Source organism: Clinocottus analis, unplaced genomic scaffold, assembly GCF_023055335.1.
Source record: "Clinocottus analis isolate CAN_PGR_092001 unplaced genomic scaffold, fCliAna1.0.p SCAF_9, whole genome shotgun sequence".
Taxonomy (NCBI): domain Eukaryota; kingdom Metazoa; phylum Chordata; class Actinopteri; order Perciformes; family Cottidae; genus Clinocottus; species Clinocottus analis.
In genome coordinates, this window is record NW_027176251.1 from 18,565,983 (window position 1) to 18,573,204 (window position 7,222).

The window sequence follows — 7,222 nt, forward strand, 5'->3', positions numbered from 1 at the left end:
AGATGTGTCGAAGCAGGAGACGAGATAAGAGCTCGTCCAATCTTCTCAACGCAAACGAAAGGAGCTTCAATGCTTAATTTCTTATCTCATTGAGCGCAGTCTGGATCACTTGACTAATTTGACTATTTGAAGACGTTAATTAAACACTGACATGAAGACCGTATTTCACTTGGAATCGCCATAGTTATATTTTGGCGCATAACAAAGAAACCACATCCACCTTTCTCAGTTGAAAGCCAATATTGCAAATCCTGGTTTATACAGGAATGTTTAATTAATGTCTTCAAATAGTTAAACGAACTTCGATTTCAAACCACTTTTGAATGTCTTTTAACCATAACCGTATGTTAAACTTCCATTAAACTTAAAAAATGCTCTGAATTAAATATATATCAATATGCATAGCAGTCATAGTAACACATCAACAGTTTCCACTTAGAGGAGAAAAAAAACGGTGACACAGGCAACAATTAATTTGTATTTATTAAGCAACAATTTAATTATAACATGAACAATGTTCTTTAAATACAACTATGATGCAATAGAAAATACATAATTGATGGGAGTGCAAATCACTATTCATAATCCCAGACAAATTCAAATAATTTACTTTTGTTCTAGCCCAAAATCACAAATTTGCCTCAGAGGGCAATATACGACATCCTCTGTTCCAGGACCCTGACATCGTTACAGCCCCCCCTAACACTAAAAAAACAATGAGGAGGGATCCCTCTCCAGAATGGACAAAAGTAGATGCTATGATTACAGAATGAACAACATAACACATTCAATGCATATGACATACTGATTCATATAACGTGCGTTAGCAGAATAATGCAAAAAAAAATTAAAACTTCTGATAACAGCAGCAGGGGATATAATAAAACACTAATGATAATACAAGTGGTATGGGTATCGGTAATAGTACTGTGAGTTATAATTATTTATAATTGAAGCTTTATGGGGAGTTTTTCCTGTACTTATGTGAGGGTCCTGGGACAGAGCATGTATGTATGTTTACAGATTCTAAAGCTCTAATGCAAATTTTATGATTTGCAATTTTGTGATACAAAATAAATTGAATTGAGTATTGATCCATATTCAAATAACTGAAGAGATCCCTACTATACAGGCAGATACATCGATAATGGTTCATAGTGCTCAATAAATATCCATGCATTTGTAAGCATGAGGTGAAGACAGCAATGTATAATCTATTGGTGTCTGCTTCCATCTGGTGGTTATATTGAGTACTAAGTAAAAATATAATTTCAGCCAAAATGGCACCAGGCCATCTATGTGACTCTTTGGAAGTTTATTATTGCTGAAGACATGTCAGTAACTAAAATGTCTTTTGAGAAAAAAGTATATTTATAGTAAATTGTGAAGTCTGACTGCTTTTTCCCAGTTTCCCAGGTAACACTGCTACCTCTCAATTCACACCTACACAATCCTTGGTTCCGACCACTTAAAGTACTCTAACGCTGCATGTCATTCACCATATTCACACACATGACACAGCCTTCAGGAGCAATTTGGGCTTAGGGGTTCCTGCCCAATCCATCGACATGGATGGAGGAGCCGGGAATAGAACTATCTATATTCTGATCGAACCGCAGATTCTCTTATTGAAGGACGACCCGCTTGACCTCTGAACCACACAACCCTTCCTTGGCTGCTCTCTTCCAGCTTTTCTGACTTCACATCAAAGCCCTCATCCTGCAGCCTTGCCAGAGAGACACATAACTCAACCAACATGAAAGTGCGCCCGAGTAAAAAAAAAAGATGGACCATTGGCCCATTTTGCACTGTGCATTCAGCTGCTTTTAACCCCCAGAAAACTTTGAGCATGAAAGCATGTTATTTCCTCTTGGAAATGTCTTGCTCTATGTAACGATTCAAAATATGAAAACCAAATGGAATATAATGCGGCAAGGCTCTCTAACGTGTTGCTTTCAATGTATTCTAATATAGAGCAACGATTACATCTAACATGACCTCTGCTCAGTCAATGCATATTTAGATATTCTTTACTCTTCCCACCTTTCTTGTGTCGTTAACCTCTTTATAAGTGCATGTGGCAACTACTCAACTCAATGATATTAATTTGAATACATATCAACCCCTGGATTTGAATTGCTCAAATGTGTTTCAGCACGATTTCTGTTAAAAGAAAAAAAAAGGTCTGCCTATTCAAAACCTTTTCCACATATCTGTGTTCTTTAGATGTTGAGAACAAAGTTTTAATATTATATAAATAAAAATCTACCTGCCCCATAAAAACCAAAACTAACAGAAAACACTTGTGATCAATCATAAATCTCACCATTGTGTGTATTGTCTACACAAATGTTAACCTCACCATCTCCAATAGAGGGCCAGCTAAATCCAATTCATGATCAACATTCAAACCAGCAGTTCAAAGCTCAGAGGATGGAGCTTGGCTTTATGCTACTGACACTCAGCTGTTGTGGAAATCGCCTTTTCAGTCTTTTGACCACTCAACGCACTTTGACACTTTGTCATTTACACCCATTCACACATGATGGCTACCATGCAAGGTGTCACTGGATAAAAGTATCAGTGAAATGTAATGGATAGGCAAATTAGTTTTCTCAAGTCTATTTCGGGTGAACAGAATTGTCCCTTCCTATATTTGGTTAGGACAATTCTGTTCTCCCGAAATTTTGGGACTTACCTTAACGGCCATATGACAACCTATGCCCTTGGTGTGAGTCCTTCTACCTACAGCATAGGAGCACAAGTTTTGGATTTGCAGGAATGCTCACATAAGGCCAAGGAATTTTCTGGCAATACAGTTTTATTCTTTGGCTTTACTTTGATGTGGATGAGTGTATTCTCTAGTCTTTCTCTGACTGATAAAATTCAAAGCATACATGTCAGTTCAAGGGTCAACAGGGACAACATATGATACAATGCAATTTCACTTAACTTCATTTGCCCAATGAAACCGCCAGATCTGTCTAAAAAGCAAATCAATTATCCTGGTTATGGCTTTGTTTTGGCCATGAGTCGTCTCTTGTCTGCTCTCAAAACTTCTCATTCTCAGTAACCCTCATGCCCCATGTTCTTTCCCTGGCCTCCTCCCATTAACACTAGTGCTTTGATGGCAGTCATCCTCCTCCTCTAAATTGGGAGCATTCTGATTGCCTCTCAATGGTTCCCAACCTAGTCAATGTGCTAGTCAACAACTAATAGTGCTAAGAGTATAACAGTGGCGAAAGTGCTGACAGAGCTAACAGTGTTTACCTTAGAGGGACCCAGGGGGTGGGCTCCTGCAGGACCCTGTCGTTCAGGGCGCTGTAACCGTTGGATGAGAGCAGTGCAGTGGGCCGGCCGTAAACTAACCAATGGGATACGCTCACATGAACTAAAAGCACAGCTATGTCAACAAAGCCCTGAAAAATACACATACAGAGGCAGAGCAACTTCATTCTCTGCATTGCTCCACTATATCTTCACAAAGCAAATAGTTGTGTGAGTATATTTATGTTCAGAATGCCAAATGCTGCTATTTCAATTAAAAACCATCATGAGCATGGAACTTTTATCATTGCGAATGACTAACACATTTATAGCATGTAAGTTATCCACCAAATTCTACTGTCTATTTGATAATATATGACAAGCACTGAATGACAGGTCAGGTCACTTTTAAAAATCTTATTTGCTCATTGTATGAGCGCAGCATTTTGCTAATTAGTAATTTATGTTGTCTATATGTTATTTGTTGTCCTTTTTTTTAAATGTTTAAACTGTTTTTTGCACTTTATTATTATTATTATTATTATTATTATTACTATTGCACAATTCACTACATGTTGGACAGAAGAGAAGCGTACTTTCAATCTTCTGTAAGTTTGCACTGCACATTTCACAAAATTGATAATAAAAATGACTTTGACTTTTCTTTAAGTTTGTAATTGATATGAATAAACATGAGAGACTGTTGTTTGAACCCATTGCTCAACATTTTAGTCTTTTGTTCCCGTCACTCTGTCAATGGAAGAATTGGTTTTCTAGACAAATTAGATTTGAGAACACATTCTCCTCAACAACAAGTTAAAGTTGGCTTTTTCACAGGAGCTTATTAAACTAATATACAACAGAAACATGTAATACAGTCACTTCAGAGGGCAGTACAAGAAGCACAATGCTCTCTGTGTATTTAACTTTGTGATGCTGCAGCCACACATTAATCTGACAGCTTCCTGTACATGACTTATTACATACAGAACTGTTTCAGGTCCGACGTAAGAGCATATGACTAATATGACTTTTACATAATTCATTAATAATACATTTATATTTCTTCCGTGAGCTCTTAAATTGTTGAAAGGACCATCTAAACAGTTGCAAAATAAGATTATATTAGGTGGTTTCTGATTTATTTATCTTACATTTTACGCCCAGTCATTTCATTGAAGCTATATCAAGTGTAAAGTCCTCAGGTAGGCTCGCAGCAAGAGGCTGCCTCTCACTTTAATCCGTCAGCACAGCAGCTGCTAGAGATTTTGAGAATTACACAGCAGACCTGCTGCTTCTCTCAAGGGTCCTTTTCTATTCCTGTCACCAGGCGACGCTAACTGAAGCAGGGGAATCCTCCAACCTACAGGAAATGAACCCAATTCTAACTGAGCATTGCTTCAACAGGAGGGGCTGGATTTCACAGACAAAGGGGTGACGCTGGCTGAAGGTGAGAATAAGGCAGATCATGATCAAGGACTGTGAGTTTCACGTTACAGGATTTGATGCAAAGCCCAGTAGCTCTTGCTGGGATGATTTTTTTGACAGAGATACCACCACCAATTATTTATTACAATAAATGTGTTTTAAAATCATTTAGATGCTTGATTTTCTTTAAACTAGCAAAGTCTATAATGTTAAAATGTTCTCTGATAAATCAACACTACTGTATCTAATGCATGAAATTATTTATAGACCCAAGGATTGTAATAATACATATATTATTACCAGTAAGAAAATGTCAGATATGTTTTATTTCATTTAACACCTATTCCTAACCTCCAATCAATCAAGACCAACTGGCCAGAAACGGATATTGGCTTGCTTGTTAGTATCTAGCACATATTTGTTTATACTGAACAGCAATAATAAGAAGTGTTCTTACTGGTAATTATAAACAGCATACAGAGAACAGCACTGTGTGAGAAAACACAGCCTTGTCATGTATTTCAATGAAACTGAGTAACTGAGACAGAGGATGTCGTATGTGAACAGTTTGTAAATTTGTAATTTGAACCCATTACTATCCAGCCATAAAGTGGAACCTCAAAATGTTTCTTTAATTATTCCAGACATTTTCAGGAAAAAACATCCTCTCAACAGCTTAGGTAAATGTTCAATACATCTTCGTATGAAATAATCAAAGATCTGAATTGAACTGTGGTGTAGTTGGTGGCGTGTGCAGTTTATGTTAAAAGTTGGGATGGTAACTGCAGAGGACACGTTTTAAATCCTAGGAGTTGAGGAAAATGAGTTTTAGGGAGGGGGATGGAGGTAGAAATAAGTCCTGTAGATGGACCTGGTGATTAATGTGCATTAGGGTTGGCAGACACATTACTCACACTCATACCTCTAGCAGGAGAGAAAAAGGCTGGACATGCCAGTGAGTTGAATTTCCACTGGCCCTTTGTTATTTTCCATCAGAAAATGTGTTGAAGACATTCCAGTGCTGTGGAAAATGTGTGTGCTAAGTGAACAAACAGACATGGATTGAATTCCAAAGTAATTTACACTAGAACATGATCCTGAGGCGGGGGATCTGGGGTCAAAGAGGTATAGTACTTTGACTATTTACATTTTGAGACATTCATTTATAGTTTGCTTATTGGTCCCTGATCCCAGTGTGGTGCACCTTTATTATCAATTATTGATATTAATAATTTGAATTGTGTCAATAATTTAGTTTTCATACGTGCTTTACTAAACACACTTCTTCCAGATTCCAACACTGTGACCCAATAAACTCATCAAGCTCCTGCAATAAAGAGGCATATTCCAAGTTTCTCAAATTGCATTCATGTTGCACTCACTTGCGTTTCTTCCTTGAATCTTAGTCCCTCGATGGAAGGAAACTAAGAAAGGAAGGAAGAAACAATGCATTGTTCGAGAAATGAGACGTCCTTTCCTCTGAAGCGGGATGTGAAGCATCTTGTGGAGCATCACGTTTAGTGTATCATGAAGTGACATGGCAGCTGATCACAGCTGGATCAGCTATCAGTCACCTGTAAAGTTAGGTTCAGTAATGTTAAGAAACAAGCAAGAATTTGCTTGATTTGAAAATTCCTCCATCCTAAAAAGCCAACCAAGTTTCGCCAACTCTTTTCCAATGAAAATAGCAAATAGTACAGAAGTCACAAAATCTAGCAAGAAAGTCAGCAACACTGACATTCAGGCCGAATTAAATGATTGGGCAAGCTTATTTCAGTCGTGCAACAGCCGTACATGCCATATTTCTTCTTTTTTTCGGTCAAAGTATTTGATTCATTATCTTAAAAATGTCAACAAAAACATCACGTGTTTTTGAAGCCGATTCTTCCTTTAAAGGATCACACCAGGAGAGACTACAACATGACGGACGTGTTAAATAAAAATCCAAAACGGAGGATGTGATCATGCTATGCAAAACCACAAAAATGGTGCAGAGACCACAATTATCGAATGTACTGAAGCACACAATACTCCACATGCGTCTGAGATGAGGCTAATAGCACAACCTATATGTGTGTATGAATATGTGTACGTGTGTGGGTTAGTTTAACCAAGATCCTCACCGCTGCAGTAAAATACAACAACTGTTACTTTTTTACAGAGCGCCCAACTGCCGAACTAAGATTTGGCACAAAGTAGAGTTGACTGACTTCACTCACAGTGCCTGATCTAAGACACGACACTGTTACAGCCACATAGAATAACACTCTTACGACATCATTGAAACAACACAATTATTGCAGCAACAACACAACTGTAATTTTACATAGCACGAACGGAACTCAGCGACATGTAAAAATACACAATAACCAATGACGCCCCGGATCCTGAATTGATGATAGAGATGTGAAGAACAACATTGACCACTAAGAAGCAATTTTTAAAAGTGAGACGCTTTTGTCCGAGTGGAGATAGGTTCATAGTGTGTTTGTAACCTTGTTTGTTTTGTTTTTAGTTTAACTGTAAT